Consider the following 21,916-nt stretch of genomic DNA (forward strand, 5'->3'; position numbering starts at 1 on the left):
AACTTTCACGTGTGTATCAGGCTTGAAGCAAAGAGGTAAGCATTATCACCCCCATTTTTCAGACTGAGACACAGGCCACAATCACATGCATTTTTCAAGTCACCTCCAGGCTTGTTTACTGAGCCTGATATCTCCTTGGCATCAGCTCTGTTCTCTGTCCAGCACAGAGGAAGTTGGGGTTCCATGGAAGTCTTCTCGGCATTTTGTGAATAAAGAAAAAAGGAAAGTAGGGTGTGGAGTTAACTTTAGGTTGGAAGATGGGGGGAGGGTGTTTTTCTACATTCTCTTTCTGCTTCCTTGAGGAAACAGCACAATCTTGGCCATTCTCCTAGGGCTTTCACCTTCAGTGGATGCTCTTGTCATTTAAAAAACAAAAGCAAAACAGAAGTGTGGTCAGTTTTTGGATCGTTTCCATGTTCATAATCAGGGAATTATTTACAGCAAAGTACACTCTCTCAGGAACTTTGAACAGAGTGAGAGAGAAGTGATTGTAGTAGTTCAATAAATGTGGATGCACTGGGGAAAATTATATGAAGATTAAAACGGTATACACAGGAAATTCTATTACATCTTTGCCACTGGTTTGTTATTTTTATTGTTCAAGGAGACATTATCTCACAATTTGTGTTCATTTAAAAAGCACATTTCCAAATCTTATTTCATTCCTCTCCTATCCAGCCTGTCTTTTTCATTTTTACCATGGATCTTATTTACAATTTATGTGCTCTCCTTATATTATCTTGCAAGACAACTGAGTTTTCCTTTTAATTAGGATGTTGCTTTGAATATTACTTATCCTACAGGGCATATTTACACATTTTACAACAATACAAACGAGCACTGTATTTTCCTTACCAAAACCAGAAAATTAATATTCGTGCTGTAAATAAAACGATCTGTCACATTTGGTCTACCAGGTGAAACAAACAATCTAGCGGCAGTGCCTGGCTGCCTCACAGTGCAGTGGCCTCCTGCAGATCTCTGCTGCCTTTGAAAGGCCAGCTCTTCCTCCCAGAGATGGATCAAACCAAGGGTGCTTCTCTAATTAGCCCTGTAAATTAGAATTGCCGTGAGGTTAAGGTGAAGGAAAAAAAAAAATCTGCCAGCCAAAACCCCAACAGCCCCTGTAGTATTTTAATTAATGTTATTTTTAATTGCTTGTATTAGCATTTGAGAACAAAATTGATTGGCTTTTGCCTGTCAAGGAAACAGAACTTAGATTCTCTCAATGGAAAAACAGGAGTTGTTAATTATACTTAAAAATCCATAGATACTGTACTTAGATGTCTTGAAGGTCATCCTGAAGCTTGTAAAGCACATGTTTTATGCCTGTTTTATCTAAGGAAAAACTTGGATATCACAATGATGGATTGAATCTACTTGTTTTCTCTCTACCTTCCTTCCTTGCTTTTTTTTTTTTTTTTAAACAGAATTGTGAACACATGTTATAAACATCCTGGGGATCTATTTAAACATTTTTTTAAAAAAATAATTTTCATTTTGGGGCAAGTCATTTCTGAATTGCAGGAAACATGCAGAAGGTAACAGCAGTCCCTTTTCATTTTGAGGTATAGGGCTTTCATTTTGAACTCATGCAAACACCACCAGGAAAGGTCCACTTAAGCCCTTTATTGAATGAGAAGGTACGAATTCTCATTAAAAAACCTGTAAACTAAGACAATGGCAACCTTGGTATTTGGCAGCGGAGTGCCATTCAGGCTTTTGTGGTCTGGGAATTTGAGTTCGACCTGTAGTTTTTAATTATTTTTATGAACGAGGGAATAATGAATACATGTGTAATATATGGAAAAAATTCCCCAGTACTGGCTGACCAAAAAGTAGATTTATATGATAATCCTTAAACACCAATTCTATTGCTTGGTGCTAGGCAGAAAGAAAATAGAAGATTGGGCTTCATTATTGAAAGAGCAGAATAAATCAAAGCTGATGGAATTAATACTGTTTAATTACTAGCAATACACCTGGCCTGGAGAACACATCTATCACTGATCACGATATTTTAGGCTCTAGCTTTCCTGGGAGAGATAGAGTACAGAGTACAAAGCGTGATGAGCCTTAAAGAATGAGATTAGAAGACTTTTGGACTTAGAGACACTTTACGGTGGCCTTTAGAATTATGGGTTATGGCAGCATGAGGGGAGAAGAAACCTTATAAATTATGGCAGCAGGTGAGTTGGGGGGACAGTAGAAGTGGGGGTTTAGATTCCCAATGATGAGAGTTCATTGGTGTCTCCTGTGAAGAGTAAACAGAGCCCATGGTTGTCCCAAGTTTTCCCAGTCTCTCTCAGTGTCACCTGACCCATGACTGCCTTATGTGACCTGGCCTGAGTGGTATTGGCGCCTGGGAAGAGGCAAATATAGTGTAACATTAAGAACGTGGCCTCTGGAGCCAACCCACTTGCATTTAAATCCTGGCTCTGGAGTTCCCATTGTGGCTCAGTGAGCTGAGAACCTGACGTAGTCTCTATGAGGATGCAGATTCAGTCTGTTGCCTTGCTCAGTGGGTTAAGGATCCAGCATTGTTGTGAGCTGTGATGCAGGTGGCAGTTGTGGCTCGGCTCTGGCGTTGCTGTGGCTGTGGTGTAGGCTGGTAGTTGCAGCTCCGATTCAACATCTAGCCTGGGAACTTCCATATGCTGCACCTGCAGCCCTGAAAAAAAAAAAAATCCTGGCTCTGACATGTCCCAGCCAAGTTACATGAGGAACCTTATGGAGTGCCCCTAAGCCTCCGTTTCCCTATCTGTTAAGTGGGCTCTTCCTAAGGCTATTGTGAGGTTAAATGAAACATGGTTTAGAGCAGTTGGGTACAATAAATGTGAACCATAATGTTTAAATTTCAATCTGTGCATTACCTCTGGTTCCTGCAGAGGTTTCTGCTCTGGTAGCTTGTGATTCACTGTCTCTCCAATTTTTGTGGCAGCATTTTTTTTCCCCAGGACCACAATTTTCTGGTGGATATAAGAAGAATTTTTAATTTACAGTTTATTTGGCTTTTTTTTTTTTTTTTTTTGTCCTTAGGGTGGGAGCAACAACATGTAAGCACCTTACATTTTGGACTGGAAACTGAAGTCACCATTTTTTTCATAATCATGAGAAATGACATTTCCAGCAGCCTAATAAGTCTATATTTTTAAAACTAAACTTCAATACATTGTGGAGATGCAATACTGCAGACAAGACAGTTGTCTAAAGAAGCTCTTGGTCTAGCGTTAGAACTAGGATAAAGACATGAAATGATAACAAACGATGCTTAGTGGATTTTCTAGCAGCTAAGAGGGGGAGACAGCTCTCTGCTTGCTGGGATGAGAGAAATGACTCTATGGGCATGGAAAAATAAGACAATATGATATAAAATATGTAATATAGGAGTTCCCTGGGCTCAGTGGGTTAAGGATCTAGCATTGTCACTGCTGTGGCCTGAGTTGCTGCTATGATACAAGTTTGAGCCCTGGTGTGGGAACTTCTGCATGCTGAGGAGGTGGCCAAAAATACAGTATGAAGAATATATATAAAAAATGGAAATGGAAAGCACAACACTTGTTGAGGTAGTGTCTAAGATAATTCTCCTTAGGGGAGAGTATGGGCAGGTTGGGACTAGAATATGGAGTCTCTGATGTTCTTTAAAGATGCCTTGGTTTTCTCTTAGAGGAAAGTTGAAGATTTCTGGGCAGGATGATGATTTAAAAGCAACATGTTGAAAGGCGGCGTAGAAACATGGAGGTAGGAATCAGAGAGAAAGCTTCTTTCTAGAAGAACACAGTTGATGCATTTAAGGGCCCTGGTTAAAGTGGGACATGCATATATGGAGAGTTAATGTATAATTATAACTAATTATAAAAAATACTCAGGAACTAAAATGCAACAAGTTTCTTTGGATCAAATACTGAAACAGAAAAAAAAAAGGTTAGTGGAAACACTGGGAAATCCAAATAACCTCTTCAGTTTAATTAATATTACCTTATTATTGTCAACTTCTTTTGATAAACACTCTGGTTATACAAGGAGTTAACATTAGGGGAAGCTAGGTGAAGAATATATGAAATGCTCTGGATTCTCTTAGCAACTCTTTTGAAAATCTAAAATTATTTCTTCCACCAAAGTTTTAAAATTGTATATGGAAGAGTTCCCGTCATGGTGCAGTGGAAATGAATCTGACTGGGAACCATGGGGTTGCAGGTTCGATCCCTGGCCTCGCTCAATGGGTTGAGGATCTGGCGTTGCTGTGAGCTGTGGTGTGGATTGCAGATGCAGCTTGGATCTCACGTTGCTGTGGCTGTGGTGTAGGTTGGCAGCTGTAGCTCTGATTAGACCCCTGGCCTGGGAACCTCCATATGCCACAGGTGTGGCCCTAAAAAATATATTTGTATATGGAAAGAATTAATAATATATTTAGACACTATATTAAATATAGACAAATAACTTATGTATATGGAAATGGCAGAGACTAAAGATAAGACAGAAATAACTACTATTAATGTCTTGACAGTCCTTCTTTTCTCTTTCGGTGTTGTGGTCTGACAGCTAGTTTTTTCCTTCTTTATAATTTGTTCCCTAAATTTTTAACTTAGCTCTCTTTTCCTTTATTATTAGAAAATATTATTATTATTTTTCTTTAGAGCTACAGCTGCTGGGCTATACCACAGGCACAGCAACACGGGATCCAAGCCCCATTTGCAACCTACACCACAGCTCATAGCAACACCAGATCCCGGACCCACTGAATGAGGCCAGGGATCGAACCCTCACCCTCATGGATACTAGTCGGATTCATTTCTGCTGAGCCACAACAGGAACTCCTGGAAAATATTTTTAAAGACAAACTTCAGCAGTCAGGTGATTCATTGGTTGTTGGAGTAATGCACATAGGTAAGTCAGTGATGGCTCTGTAAGGAAACAATGACACAGTTGGCAGAAATTGAAAAGTATACACATTACTCCACGTAGGTGATACTTTAAACACATCATGGCAACAAATGTTCTTAAAGTACTTGTTACACCTTTGATATATTTAAAAATTAATTGCTACTCCTAGTCTATAATCACCAACTCATTATATCTCTGTCACATATAGAGATTTCTGTTTGCCTTTCTCCAAGGCAAACAACTTGAGGTCTTATTCATCCTAATGTTTCCAGCACTTAGCATGATATCTGGCATATCTTAGCAACATACAAATGTGGATTAAATCTTCGATGTAGTGGGTGTTAGGGAGTTATATTCTTATTTGCAATGAAAATTTAAGATGGAGACTGACTCATTTAATCCTTTGCTATGAACTAAATTCTCCCATTATTATCCCGATTTTCCAGACGAGGAAACTGAGGCATAGGAAAGATAAATAACTTGTCTATACTACAGAGCCAGTAAGTAGTGGAGCTAGTGTTGCAACTCAGTTTGTTCCCAGACATCAAAATGCTACTTCATATCCATTCCTGATAAGGTTGTGGCAGCATCAAGCCTGGCAACCATGGTTTTTGGTTCCCAGTTATTTTCAATGACACACGATTTAGCCAAACCACTACATTTCAGTGTGAGGTCTTCTATGTCTGTAAAACTTGAGCTGATTTTCCACATTTCACAGCCAGTCATTTCACAAAGTAGTAGATGTGTAGTTTCTTTCTTTCCTTAAGATTTCATTGTCCTTATCAAACATTCATTCATGCAGGCCATTTTGTTTTTGCATTCTATCTCCTAATAAACTAGTGATTCTTCCCAGCAATGGCATTGACCAAACTAAAATTATTCCCATGATGAAATTCGGCATTTCCAATCTCCAGTTGAGCAGATAAAATTAGGCTCATGGATAGTGTCAGATAACCCAGGGTTTGATTGCAGCTCCAGGGTTTGATCACAGCTCCAGCGTTTATGAAATGTACACCCTTAAGTAACTACTCATATCTTTGATTTTTACTTCCCTCATGTGTAAAGCAAGAATTAAAATAAAACTACCTACTTTATAGGACTGTAGTGAGAATTTAAATAAGATGGTACAAATTAGGTAATTTAGAACACTCTCCACTCAATGGAAATTACCACGTCCATTTAGTGGTAGCTCTTATTATTTTTGTTTTCTGTTAATATTAGCGCAAAGACTCAAAAATTAGGGAAAGAGAATTTCAGGCAACCACTTCTTGCTACAGGCCTACCTGGCGTCCTTATCCCTTCCATCTGTACTAAAGCAGTGATTCAATGAAGAACATCACTGGCAGATCCAAGAAAGCAGCAGCTCATCCTTCTGTCAGTGGAGAGTTAGTTTTCCCGGGGCTAGAGTTGCAATCCAGTGGCTAATTCCTCCATTACTTTTCCAGAGTTGCCCTGCCCAGGAAGGCTGTCTTCCAAAAGAGCAACTTGCCTTCCTAAAGTTGCTGCCTTCTGAGTGATGATTTGGGAACCATCTTATACTAGAATCCTGTGTTGGGCTCCATGTGCCTTTTGTGGGCTCAGATTCCACATCAGGCAGAACCCAAAACATTTTATTTAATTTACCATGTGCATAGCAACAAAGAAGAGCAGTGTAAAAGTCACCCTCGTTTTCCATTCTCTATCTCTTTTTCATTTTTCCTGCCAGTAACAATACATGGTTCTTATTACTTTAATAGACTGTGAATTGATTTGTGTGCAAGATGGAACTAGTGAGAGTTTGGCTGAGAACAGAGTTTTTTTCCTCTTCTCTGTGTTTCATTTTTACAGTAGAATGCGTTCTGAAAACCTTCCAGATTCTCTTCGTTCTGATCACACTGTCTATTATAATTCCGCCCGATGGCAAACTTCTCCTTATTGACTCTAAATTACATTTAATCCTGTTAGGATCACTTTTTATTGAAAGACATGCGTTGTGATGGCATTGACGGGAGTCCAGAAGCCAAGATGCCCAGCCAGAGGAAAATAAACTCTTAGAGTGTTCTAATGCTTGTCATTTTCATGCTGGGCCCAGCTGTGTAGCCTCTTGAAGGATGTAGAGGATTGGGGTGTTCGGTGCAGATAAAGGTGGGCTCCTGGGTGGTGTGGAAGGCTCTCCACCACAAGGAAATAATCTTTTGAGCCCAGTGGACTAAGAACCAAAGGCCATTTTGAGCTAAGATAGTATAATTCTATTAGTGAAAAGCCCTGGCAGGGGGAAATTGCCTGTACTAAAATCTGTGCACAAATTAAAATAACAGGGCTAAGGGGGGAAATATCTCTATAAAAGGCTTTATGACTCTAGTGGATAATAATATCCTTGTCACAGTAGGATCTGGGGACCTAAAGATATAGGAGGATTTTTACACAGCATATGGGCCTCCTCTACTAAACTTTACACCATGCAATACGTCCATTCTTGGTTGCTTATTTGATGAATTTGAATGCTGTGCCAAAGCCTACTTTTGTTCATATCGAGAAAAAGGAGAAAATAAGGTTTGAATATCATTGCTGTGTGTTGACACCTTTAAGATTGATGTCGTCTAAAAGCTCCACTTTGGCTAAATGTATTGCATGTCTAAGTTCCCTATAATTTGCCTGGGATTTTTGTTCAGCAAGTACTGTTAATATTGTGGTTTGATATGGCTTGTAAAATTTATTTAAATGCATACCTTGGTTTGGATTAGATTCACTAGAAAGGGGTGAAATGGGGAAAAAGAAAAAGCTGTCAGCACAAACGCTGTTCATTTTCCAGGGTGACAGAAATCAAAAGTCCCAAGGACTCTAACAGTTGAATAGCTAACTTCATGTATCACAGCGCTATCTGCGTGGTGAGCCCTCCTCATTGACTGGACAGCAGCTGCAAATTTCAAGCTTATGCTACATTTCCCTAATTCCATGACAAAAGCAATGTGAGCAGTAGGCTGTCACGTATTTGAAAATTGGGCCGTGTCAGTAAATAAAGACACAGTACATATTTCTATAAAAAGATGAGTGTATCATTTATTCCAGAAGTAAGCAATAAGGAAACAGATAATTCTTTGTGTGTGCTAACAATGAACTAAAATGTTTAGTCCTAGTACCTCTTTTTCCTAAACTATAGCAAAATTAAGATGATAACCAACTGGTTTTATTTCTTTCTGCCCCTCTGCCCTCTCTCTGTTTCCCCTCTTCCTCTCTATCCCCCCTCTTTTCCTTCCCTCCTCCTTTCCTCGTGGTCACTTTATCTTTTCTGCCCCTTTCCCTTCCTCTGGCTCTCTTTACTCGCTCACCCACTCATTCACTCACTCATTCTCTGATCCTTTTATCAGACGTTTATTAAGAATCTCTCTTCACTCAGGCATTGAGCCAGCATGAGGACGGCATTGTGACCAATACAGAATACAGCTTTGGTTCTCATGAAATTTACAATTGATGTGGAAATTATGCTGGGTTACCAAATGAAATCAACCCATGCCTAAGGCACCACTGACAAAGGAGCTGCCCTCCTCCCCTCTGTTAAAATGAAGCTGAGTATGTGATATCTGGAGTAAAGCCTCGAAGCAGTCATGATGGGAAATAAAGCCTTGCTGGACATCTTAAACTTATTTGAAAGTTTTAATTTTTTCTTTAATTTCAAAATCCATATGGTGTTGGAGGAGACACCATTATCCTGTCAGAGCTTAGGGCCTCTAAAAGTCTTAATAGAGAACATGTGGGGAACAAGTAATTAGACAGTGACATTGAACAAGTAATTAGAAGTGTGATGAGTACTGTGAAGAAGCACAGAGTGCTATGGAGCATATGACGGGGGGCTTAACCTCCCTTCTTTTTTCTTGATGAAATCCAAGACATGCACATTCTAAACTACCATGGAATAAAGCCCTTGAAAGGGTTTACATTTCCAGTGTTCCTGAAGTGGGTAAGGGGTGGGGAGAGGTAACCACGCTTTCTGGCTGCGTATGAATTGGATGAAAATACAATTCCAGGCAGACTGAGAAGGAACTTTTTAAAAATTTTATTGGAGTATAGTTGATTTATAATGCTGTATTCATTTCAGATATCCAGCAAAGTGAATCAGTTATACATATACATATATCAATTCTTTTTCCCATATTGGTTATTACAAACTATTGAATAGATTTCCCTGTGCCATATAGTCAGTTTTTATTAATTGTCTATTTCACACAGCAGTGTGTATATGTTATTCTCATCCTCCTAATTCCTCCCTCAGCGCCCTCCACCATGATTTCCCCTGTGGTAACCAAGATTGTTTTTGAAATCTCTGTTTCTTTCTGTTTCATAAATAACTTCTTTTGCATCTTTTTAATTAATTTTCACCTATAAGTGATAGCCTATGATATTTGTCTTGGTCTGACTTACTTCACTTAGTATGATGATCTCTTAGTCCATCCATGTTGCTGAAAATGGCATTATTTCATTCTTTTTCATGGCTGAGTAATATTCCATTGTATATACGTATCATATCTTCTTTATCCAGTCCTTTGTCAATGGAATTTAGGTTGTTTTCATGTCTTAGCTATTGTAAATAGTGTTGCAATGAACATTGGGTTCTTATACCTTTTCAAATTATGGTTTTCCCACCATACACCCAGGAGTTGGAATGCTGGATCATATGGTAGATCCATACTTAATTTTTTAAGGAACCTCCATACTGCCCTACATAGTGATGCACCAGCTTCCATTCCCACCAACAGTGTAGGAGTGTTCCCCTTTTTCCATACCCTCTCCAGCACCTATTGTTTGCAGACTTTTGGATGATGGCCATTTTGATTGGTGTGAGGTGATACTTCATTGCAGTTTTGATTTGCATTTCTCTGCTAATCAGTGATGTTGCACACCTTTTCATGTGCTTTTTTTTCCCATCTGCTTGTCTTCTTTGGAGAAATGAAGATCTTCTGCCTTTTGTTTTTGATTGGGTTGCATTTTTTTTTAATATAAAGCTGCATGAGATATTTGTGTATTTTGGAGATTAATCCCTTGGCAGTTGCTTCATTTGCAAATATTTTCTCCCATTCTGTGGGTTGCCTTTTCATTTGTTTAGTGGTTTCCTTTGCTGTGCAAAAGCTTTTAAGTTTACTTAGGTCCCATTTTTGTTGGTTTGTTTTTATTTTCATTCTTTAGGAGGTGGATCAATGAAGGTATTGCTGTGATTTATGTCAAGAGTGCTCTGCCTATGTTTTCCTCTAGGAGTTCCATAGCATCCAGCCTTATGTTTAGGTCCTTGATCCATTTTGAATTTATTTGTGTGTGTGGTGATAAAGAGTGTTCTAACATAAAAATTTCTTTTACATGCAGCTGTCCAGTTTTCCAGAACCGTTTATTAAAGAGACAGTATTTTCTCCAGTGTATGTTCTTGCTTCCTTTGTCATAGATTAGTTGACCATAAGTACTTCAGTTTATTTGGGGGCTTTCTATCCCTTTACACTGAATCACACTTCTGTTTTTGTCTCAGTACCATGCTATTTTGATTGCTGCAGCTTTGTATTATAGTCTGAAGTCCCCGAGCCTGATTCCTTCAGAATCATTTTTCTTTTCCTAGATTGCTTTGGCTATTTTAGGTCTTTCTGTGTTTCCATACACAAAAAATATATGAAATATTTTAAAATATTTTGTTCTAATTCTGTGAAAAGAGAAGAAATTGAAGACCCTTAAGGGAGCATTTGCATAACTAAGATGAAGATTTTTGACTCTAATAAAACTGAATTGTTGGATGATCTTGATTTCAAGAAATAAAAATCATTTTCTTTATCTACCAATTGTAGAGATAAGGGGAAGAGAAGTAGCAAATGATGGCCACATCATCTGCATTGTCTGGATAAACTTTAGCCATTCTGCCCTTTGTGGTTTTGAGGTCTTCTGGAGGCTTCATATAAAAACTATTGGTATAGGGACTAATTCCTAGAATGGCTTTATGATACCAAAAGTTGGAGCATATTGTGTGGTTCTTAAGAAATTTGATGAAAAATTGTATGATGATCATGGTATTATGTAGGCTACAATGTTTAGCTATGACAATGGTTCTCAAACATTCGTGAGCATCAGTATCACCTAGAGATTGTTTTAAAAAATATTGCTGGGCCCAATCTCTGAATTTCTGATTTAGCACTTCTAGTGTAGTACCTGAGACTTTGCATTTCTCAAGAGTTGCCAGATGCTGGCCACTTTGAGAGGCCTTGGTGTATGCCAGTGAGTCAATTAACATTAATAGTGGTGAGGTGGAAATGGTATTGGCCTAAGAACTGGAAGACCCAAGTAGAGCTTCCAGTGCTAATGTTTAAATGACCTGTTCATCTTAGTTTTGTCAATGAACTTCTCTAAGTTTCTTCCCTCACTGTAGAATTCACGTTCTTATAATAAAGTTGGTACCAATCAAATTACATACCTGAAAGCACTTTACAAATTGAAAAAAAAAACCCTCTGAGATTTAAAACTTTTTCTTATCTTTCAATGTGATCATCTATTCTTATCCAGTTGTTCAATGAAAGCTGCTCAAAGATAAAAGGATGTCTAAGGGGATGGGGAAAACAAAAACTTTGATCCCTAATAATCATGGTTACAGGACAAAGGCAGTGCAGACTATTGATAGGCTACAAGTCAGAAGAAAGTACAGAAAAATTGGGTGAGAAAAATTCTGTGGTGTTTCTAGAAGTTCTTGTTTTTGTTGCACTTGGAAATCTGTCATTTTTTGGGAATTGAAGCTGCCCCTTTTCTCAGTTTGATCCAATTCTGGGTGGATGGATGAAGCCTACTGGCCAAGAGTGGCTGTACCTCCTTCAACAGTTATAGGATGTTAGGAAAGACAGCTACAGGTTAAATATTGAATGCTACAAGTTAAGTATTGTAAAAAAATAAAACAAAGCACACCTAGAAAATAAGCGGCAGGATATTTTGGCTGTAGGAAGCAATTTATTCCTGTTGGTTGGGGAATCCTAATTGACATTTTTATTTTCTGGCTTATTTACCCACTATTGTTCAAATTTTCTAAGGCTTAAAAAAGATCTTAGGCAAGAACCTTTATGTCCCCATGAGCTAAAACTGAGGCCTTGAATTAAATTGTCAGCTTCCTAAGATGCTTTATCTTTAGTCTTAGCTGAGCTCAGCCACTTCAAGCTATTCCAAGAGAAACAGACGATTCTGAGCCCTGGTGAAAATGTGAACATGGTTGTGTCCTCAAAGCATACCTGTGAGATGGACTAGGAGCACAGCAAAATTGAGAATCCCCTCCATGGGATATCCAGAAATCCTTTATTTGTCCATTAAACTGTTCATAGAATTTATCACTTTCGAGTGGTGATAGGAAATCACTGAGAAAGGTCCTTCTTGTCCAGAGGTGACAAAGAAAACATCCCTGCGTAGCAATGGTCCTGGTGGTGGTTGTTTGGCGCCCTGGATACATGCAAAGTCGCTTTCCAGGCAGCCCTTAAGGTTTTACCTGAAATATAGTTTTCCCTCAAGCCCATGTTTACTTGTGTTTTAATAATTCTGGCTGGAAGATTTCCTCTGGGAGGCTGAATTGTCGTTCCATAACATTTCTAAGGGAGAATAATAGATAAGGGAAGAAAACATACTAGAATAGAGTCTGGGAAGGAGGAACTTTCAAGAGATCATTGAGGATGCTCCTTAGCTCTCAAAAGAGTGAAACACCAGCAGGTGAAAGATGCAAGTTCAATTTAATAGCCTGGACTCCAGAGTCAGACAGACAGGGTTGAATTCCTGGCTCCATACTCTCTAGTTCCCTGATCTTCGTTGGTCAAATTAGCGGGTGAACGTTACATGAGAGAATGTATGTTAATCCCAACTAGATTGCATGTTCCTTTAGGGAAAAAAGTAAACACTTGACCCATTTATTTAAAAAATATAATATTGAACAGCTGCTACATGCTGGGCAGCAGGGATGGCTTTCTCCAAGGTCTTATCCCATCCCATTGTGATTAGTTTCATGTTCACGATGCAATTAACACTTAAATATACCTCCTGAATTAACCGAATGAAATTTTCCTATTTTTGTTCTTTAAAAAAATGGTGTAGGGTGGGTTAATTCCTTTATTCACCACTCATGCCCTCCATAAAGTATGTGGGGCTTTTTATTCGGATGCCCTATTATTTAAAAGGACAGAGTGGTAAAACATCTTTCCAGGTCTTCCATGTCATAGTTCTTCCTAGGGATATGCTTGATTAAAACTTGGCACAAGGGAGGTTTTATTTTATACAGGATGAAATATATGCAAAAGACCATGACTATGTTACTATCGCAGTTTGCATTCTTTAAGTTTGGATCTAATTTTTGATTTAGGCATTTTGCCCCCAATGAAATATTATATGTTATGATGTAGCCGCTAATAAGATCTGATACACTGACTTTAAATTGAATTTCATTAAAAAAATAAGAGCATAAAATGTCTTCCTAATAGTCTTAATTAGGGAAAATGGAAGATCATAGTTTTTCTATATTAATGCACCAACTTAGATAATTAGGATAATATGAAATGCATCATGAGAAAAATAGGAAGTTTGGAAGCCAAGGGAAAAAATAACCCACTACTTTCCAGTTTCTAGGATTTTTGTCTTTGGACCAAGGATGCTCACCAGATGTCGAACACAACATCTTCAAGTAATTATTCTCTTTCATGTGTATGAGTCAGTATTGTCCTTCTGCAGCTCTTGTTTTGTAGTGACTACTTCCCTGGGAAAGGCATTGTTCCAAACTCACTGCTTCATTACAACTGCCACTCGTCCTCCTGATTAGGGCATTGTATGAAAACTGCGCATTCATCGTGGGGTTCTCACTAATCTCTCTCCTTTCATCCAGAGCCTTCCAGTTTTTCAGAGAGCTCTGCCTTTGCATTTTTAATTGAATGTTCTTAAAAGTTGATATTCATGTATTCTGCTGGCCTGAAATCTCTGTTCATACCTCACTATGAAGGTCTTATCCATCTCTTTTATATTTCAGTCTGGTTGGGAAGTGAAATTAGTCTCGATTCTCTAATTGGAAGCCACATGGGGCATCTGCATGATGATAACTGTACCCAGAACGCAGTCTACCCAGCACTCGGAAACAGAAGGTCGCCATTTTGTACAACCATAGAAAATGCTACTGGGCATTTTACAGAATTGTCAATCAGGATAGAATGGACACTAATTGCTTCTCCCACAGCTGTTAACATTCCTCTTCAGCGGCCAAGTAACCCTTAAGACAGGAACAAACTCTCTTAGACATCTGAAAATTTCCTACAAACCTAAGGACAGGTTTCCAAGGTAACATCTGTGGTGAGTTATCTACTGATTAACATGAATGAAGAGCTAACATTTCTGAACAAATAAATTATTTTAGACAGGATGATCTGATTTTATCAAAAAGGTATGATCTGACAAATAAAATTCTATGTTTATAATTTTAGGGATTGTTTGTGTTATTATGATTGTGTGTGTGTTACTTTACATATTGTATTCTCCAACATAAAAGTGGGCATATCAAGAGCTGGATAAACCAAGGCAATAGGGTCCATACCTATAACGTGGTATGGAAACTCCCTTCTATATTTTTATCTAAAAAATAAGAAAAATGTAAGCCTTACTAGTAGTTAAAGTAAAAATTTACAGTAGTGCATGTTTATAATTCATAAGTAAATATACATATATTGGGACTGCATGCTCTGAAAATTGTTACTAATGGGAATATATTGTAAGTCATCTATTCCCGGATAACAATTATCCCAGAATATAGTATCTTAAAAGAGCAAATATTTATTATCCCAAAGTGATTATGAGTTAGGAATCTGGATATAATTTAGCTGGCTGCCTCTAGCCCAAGATCTCTTATGCATTTGAACTAAAGCTGTTGGCCAGGGCTGTGTCATATGTGAAGGCTCAGTAGAGTAGAATCTGTTTAAAGCTCACTCACCTGGTTATTGATAAAATTTAGTGCCTTGCAGACTGTTGGACTGAAGACCTTAGTCCTTCGCTGCTGGTAGCTTGAGGCCTTTCTCCTTTCCTTGACTATTTATAGGAAAGCCCACAATACGGCAGCTGGCTTTCCTTGGAGCATTTGAATAGGAGAAAGAGAGAGAGTAGCCAAGTCAGAAGCCAGTCTTTTTATAAATTAATTTTAGAAGAGGCATTTCATCACTTTTGCCATATTCTAGTCAGTGAAATAGAAGCAAGTCTGTTCAGTAAAATGAATAGAATAGAATAGAATAGAATAGAATAGAATAGAATAGAATAGAATAGAATAGAATAGAAAAGAAATAACAGAAGGCAGTTGTCAAAACTAACCTATTCTCATGGGGAGGGACTTATTCAAGGACTTGAATACAAGGATGTAGGGATATTTTGGGACTACCTTAGACACTGCTTACCAAACGTTCATGATCAGAAAGTCTGGAGACCACTTCTTTAGAGCACAGGTCTGGAGACTCTTTTGTCAAAGTCCAAGCTATAAATGTTTTGGGTTGCGTGGGCTACATAAAATAACTATTGCATATTCTCTCCCTCTCTCTGTCTATCTTTTTTTTTTAGTTTTTAAAAAAATACTAAAAGCAGTCTTATCTTGAGGGCTATAAAACAACAACAACAAAAAAAAAAACCAGGCCACCAAGGCAGATTTTTCCTTCCAACCATTGTTTGCCAACATATGCTCTAGTAGACTGTGAGGCAGATTTCAGCTCAAAACTCAAAAGATTTCTAACAATTAAGGCTATCCAATGATAGAACAAGTTTGCTCAAAAAATCAGATGAATCACTTATTCACTGAGTTCTTTAGGCAGTTGCAAAGTTGTCTTTCACTAGGTTAAGAGTGATTGAGAAGAGGAGATAAAAGGAAAATGGACCAGTTGAGCCCTTTCCAAAGTCAGAATATTAGAATCACAATAAAAGTACCCTGAATCAATAAGGTTGGAAATGCTATGTGCTATAGCTGATTCTGAGAGAAATATAACATTTTAGCACATTGAAATCTTTGGGAAGTAAAGAAATTTGTTTGATTCTCTTCCTTTCAAAATTATTTCAACAAGGAATCTCCAACCCCTTTTAATTTTAGTAGCATTTTTACTGTTATTCCATGGAACAAACCTAGGAAACATTATATTCAATGACAAATGAGATCTGCACCTTTTTAATATAAATTTTTAGCTTTTATTTTTTGTTGAAGTATAATTGATGTAAAATATTATATAAATTATATAGTGTTTCAAATTTTAACAGGTAATACTCCATTTATAGTTATTATAAAAATTGACTCTCATAAATAAACATTGTACAATATAACTTTATTGTATACCTAATAGCTTATACCTCTTAATTTCCCGTAATGCTCCTCCTATCTCTCCCCACTGGTAATCACTAGTTTGTTCTCTGTATCTGAGAGTCTACTTCTATTTTGTCATATTCACTCCTTTGTATTTTTTAGATTCCACACATAAGTGATGTCACACAATATTTGTCTTTATCCAGCTGACTTATTTCACTTAGCATAATGTTCTCCAAGTCCTTTTGTACTGCTGCAAACAGCGAAATTTCATTCTTTTTTATGGCTGAGTAGTATTCCATTGTATATACATACATGGTGTGTATACACACACATACACACACACACACACCACATCTTCTTTATCCATTCATTTGTTGATAGATACTTAGGTTATTTCCATATCTTCCTCCAACATTTTTCATGTTCTATGTATTTTATTATTTGGTTCTCCTTGCATATAGTTTTATATATAGCTGCCTCCCTAAAAGTTTTAGTTCCTTTTAACATTTATCAGGTACATGTATCAGACCAGATCTTCTGGCTAGTCATGGCAAGATAAAGGCAATATAGCCCTTGCCCATAAAAACATATTAATTTCTTCTAAGTCATTGAACTTTAGTACAATGCTTTTCACACCGAAAGTACTTAGGAAAGGTTTGTTGAATGAAGAAAGATTGAAAAAACAATGCCCTTTGAATCACTTAGGATTAGGGACTCAGAAGAACTCAATAAATGTATACAAAATAAATAAAGTGAATTATGGATGAAAAGTAACAGTGCATTCAGCTATTCTGATGTTGCTGCATATCTGGATATATGTTCCTGAGCAATCAAGTTAAGTTTATCACCATTATAAATTAGGAAGCTTAAACTAAACTTGTACGCCAGAGATTCAGATTTTGTATTAGAATCTGCCGCTTTAAAAATAACCCTTGCAGATTCAGTTGACGTCTCTCCACTTGATGGTTTGATATAGCTGTGGCTTTCATCTTTGTATAATAGAGTATTATCTGGTTACAACACATAATTCAATTAACACTATCCTTTAAATTTCTCCATCCTTCGTTGAAATGCTTAAATTTATTCCTCTTTTATCCTTGCCTCTCCTTTTTCAATCTTATAAACTACTGTCATTAATCTATATCTTTCGAGGTTATCATTTCACTTTAGCTAGGAACCATTTCATTCTTATCATCCACAGTGCATCATCTAGGCTCTTCTTCTCTATCCTGTGTATTGCCATCAATATTCCATCCTTATATATTTTTAATCTCAGCCAAGAATGTTGTATCATCTTCAATTCTGGTCAGATAAAATAAATGTTCCATTGGATATGTAAATTATCCTCTAAGCCCGATGAATTAGGAGGTTTTGCTTTCAGTGTTGAAAAAAGATCTTTATCCTTAAATCAGACATTATGGAAACAAACGAAATGCTACATGCTGGCATATTTTTAAATGCTAATTTTTTTTTTACTTCCCTGTGAAGAAAAAAATGGCATTTGCAACTCAGGATTTGCTCTGGAAAATTAAGTCTTTTTATTTATTGATAAAAATGGAGAATCAAGAGTACTTAGGGAAATTTATATTCTTTGTCTATCTATCTAGCTGTTAGGTTATAACAGCACTAGCCTCTGCTTGCCTGAGCTGGAAGCAAATGGATGCCCCTAAAAGTAGCCTGAGAAATAAAATTTCAGAGTGTTTACACTAGAAAGTGTCTAAAATGATACCTGGTCCAACTCTCTGTTTTCATAACTGAGGAAACTCAGGCTTAAGGAAATTAAATGAATTATTACAGGCCACACAGCTCTCAAGACTGAACTGGAGGCAAGGTTTTCTGGCTCTTACCTTGGTGTTCTTTCCACATGTCAAAAACCAAACTCTGCATACTGAATAAAATGAAGCAAAAAGATGCAAAGCTTTCCATCAGCTATCCAGGAAACTCAATGAATTCCAAGTTGCTCACAGATTTGGGGGTTTTCATGGGGTAAATGGAGAAGACATTGGGCTTTTTTATCCAATTGGTTGCCTGGTGTTTTTCCTCCTTATTTGGATTAGGGTAGCTGAGTCAGGAAAACAAGGAAGTCTGGAGATAGCGTGAACACCCTTGGCATTCAGGGAGTAGCTGGAGTACTCTGCTCTAAGTTCTTGTAGGGCTAGGTTAAGTTTCCATTATGCACCCACACTGACCATCTCCACGTTGTTTCTGACATAAATGTCTCCAGTTTAGTTTGGTTCTCTATCATATCATGGTATATTCTCTCATAAGCAAATCTGAGTCCTTAACAAGAGATGTTCACTGGAATCTCCAAGTGGAAATATCAAAGCAAGGCGAGCCTTGAAATGATATACTAAATGGAATTTTGACTTACAATTAGGTCATCGATGAGCGTGGGAGTTACCAGTGGCTGGGTCTCCCAGAGTGTTGAAATAACTAGTTGCATCAAGACATTATAAATTCCACAGAAAGGGAAAGCATAAATGAGAGGTAGACTATTTGAATGTTTTAGATCCTCTGATTCCCTTCTCCAGAGACCTAACCTGTGTTCATTTTAATCGTGTTTTTGAAAGAGGTTTAAGATGTTTTGGAATGCTTAAAGAAACAAAACAAATGATGTGGATATAGATATATCTGAAGACTACTTTCCTTTGTTATCTTTAAATGTATTTATTAAAGATCCAAAAGGAAATTCAGACAATTAATAGAATACAAACCAAATTCTATGAAGACCAATGACAAAAAAATAAAAAACATAAATAGAAATCATTTGCATTATTGAAAGGCAAATTGTAACCAAAAATTCAGATGATAACAAATGGACTAACTCCCCTTCTGATGAGGTGTCCATCAAAACTATAACCTCTGTTTATGATTATGGACCATGGATAGTTTTTGGAATCTTACATTTCAAGCCTTGTTTCTTCCTCCAAACCTTTATAATTCCAATTCTGTGTGCCTTAGCTCATTGTGATTTGGCTTCTGTCCCTGCACCTTTATGTCAAGAGATCAGGTTAGTCTGAATTCCAGGTGGTAGGAGTTCTTCATAGCCATGCCTACATCAATGATTATCAGTAACTTAGCTATGTATGCAGGAGACGGTGAATGGGAGCATGTAAATCTATCCATCTAAACCCAGACTAAATATGTTCCTCAACAGAAAAGCAGAGAGCTGGGGGATAGGTGACATGGCTTTGCTCACCCACTACTTAGTACACAGCTGGGACTAGAACCCACATCTCTGGCTTCTAATCTGGTGACCTTTTCACCTATTTTATTCTTGGGCCTGGGCTTTCCTGGGCTTCTCATTATTCTTACCTCTGGGCTCAGCGAGAAGGAGGACCTTAAGAATCTCCCCAGTTTTCCAAATGGAAGATTGTCAATATTTCTCCAAAACACATTTTTCATTGGACTCTCCAAATGGAGGATTTTCAATGCATTCCCATGACTTGGATGGTATAGTTGCTGAAAGATCCCTCTTTACGGAAACACATTTTTTATAGTCTGGTCCAAGCCATGCTCACCAGTATTTTCTATGGCCCTTCTCCTAGGACCACTCCAGATTTTCTTTGTTAGGAAGTTTTGCAGTCCTCTGTCTTTTCTTTTTTTTTTTTTTCCCCACAATCTTTGCTTTTAAAACTGTGTGCCTCTGTGTGAAATGGCCTTCTGCTTTTTTTTTTTTTTTTTTTAATTTCCTGCCTGGCTAATTATTTCTAGGTTCAGCTTGGGATATAGAGGAAAAAGTCACATATCTCTCACCAATTTTTCAGTTTCCAACAGTCCCGGAAACAAATTGTATGCAGCACCATGCACCTACAAAATTACTTTCAAATACAGCAAATGGTTGCATTAAAATATCACCTCTTAGCCCTAAGAGGGGACTGTACAAATATTCCACAGACATGGTTTGTAGTTAGTAGGCAATACAGTGCAAGCCAGCTCTTGTTTTTAAATGTTATGCCCAGAAGAGATTTTTGAAATTTTATAAACAGATGGATTCTTTTTGCTTGATTCACTAATGTTTTACAATTAACTAATTAACAGGTTTATTGCCAAAATTAGCAATAGAAAGTGTTCAGGAGCTTCGACCAAAGCAGTCTTTTGCAATTACATAGATACCAAAACAATCTGCATGATAGTTTGAGGCTAAACGTTGCCCAAATCAGAATTTCACCTGCTGTTTTCAAATAAAAGTTGACAAATACGAAAATGAACCCTGCAGATTTCCACACTCCTTTCATATACACCAGTCTCTTCCTTAATTAATAATAATTACAGGTAACACAAACTATAGTTAGAAGGCCTAAATGTACCCAGATTGCTCTCAAGTGTGCAAAATTGCTTAGCAAACGCAGTCCTGAAGGACTATCAGGAACCTTTTCTATGTAAAGGCCATCTGGCCTTTTCTAGCTGGCAGAACCTTAGATGACCTATTCGACCTCACATCCTGTGGTTCCCACCATGGCCCAGGTCAGTCTCCTGTTCCATGAATCATCATGGTACTGCTGCTCAGGGCCTACCTTCATCCCCCTCCAGCACACCCTGAGCTTCAAGTACAGTGAAATCTTTGTGTTTCCTTGAATATACCATACTCCATATTTTGCTTTGGTGTGAGTTATTTTACTTCCTTGAACACCTTCTGGGCTCCTTCGTGATTAGTTTTTTCATCACCTTTTTGGGGATGTATGCCCTGGTGAATCCCTTATTCCCATCTCCAAAGGATGGATTAGATTTAGGAGGGGAAGGAGGGCAGGCTCTATTCTCTTTTTGGTGTCCCTTCATTGAACTATAAGCAAATTTAAAGTAAAGGAATATGTCTTTGACTTTTTACATAATTCTCGGTTCAATAAATATCTATTGGAAGAAGAAAAGAAAGAAAGGAGAAAAGAGAGAGGAAGGGAGGGAGAAAGGGTGCAAGGAAAGGAAGTTGGGAAGAAAAGAAGGAAGGAGAAAGGAAGGGAGGGAGGGAAAAAGAGAAAGCGATGCTTTTGCTAATTCCTGAGCCCCCTGTTCAGAGCACTCCCTCTGTCTGGAATTTCTCAGTTCATCTCTCAGAATCCCTGTGAAAGTTTGGAAGTTTCATTTTGTATCATGTCACTTATTCCTATCCTTTTTTTTTTTTTTTTTTGTCTTTTCTAGGGCAGCACCCAGGGCATACGGAGGTTCCCAGGCTAGGGGTCTAATCGGATATACAGCTGCTGGCCTACGCTAGAGCCACAGCAATGCGGGATCTGAGCTGTGTCTGTGACCTATGCCACAGCTCACGGCAACACCATCCTCAACCCACTGAGCGAGGCCAGGGATCGAACACACAACCTCATGGTCCCTAGTTGGATTTGTTAACCACTGAGCCACGATGGGAACTCATATCCCTAGCTTTTAATAAGCCTTGTTTAGACCTTTATTTTTTTCTAAGAAAAAAAATATGCTTTATCAATGGCATTATAAGCTTCTTGATGGTGAAGAAATGGAATCTCAATATCTAAGGGAACTTAGTAAAATGGGACCCATTCTAAGGCCTTTCCCATTGTGAGAATCTCACTGGTCATAGTTCTGGTACTTCTGACAATTCTTCTGCAGCTTTTTTGGTGCCTAGCCCTTGATAAACTCTCTCTGTGCATGGTTAATCAATGAAACATTCCTTGTGGTTAATAAGGTTAAATACTGCTTTAATTATTTTATTGAGTATTGAATTAATTGTTTTTCAGTTTATATCCTGCCATGTTCCCCCAAATAAACTTGATTGGATAA

This window comes from Phacochoerus africanus, chromosome 10, assembly GCF_016906955.1.
Source record: "Phacochoerus africanus isolate WHEZ1 chromosome 10, ROS_Pafr_v1, whole genome shotgun sequence".
Classification (NCBI taxonomy): Eukaryota; Metazoa; Chordata; class Mammalia; order Artiodactyla; family Suidae; genus Phacochoerus; species Phacochoerus africanus.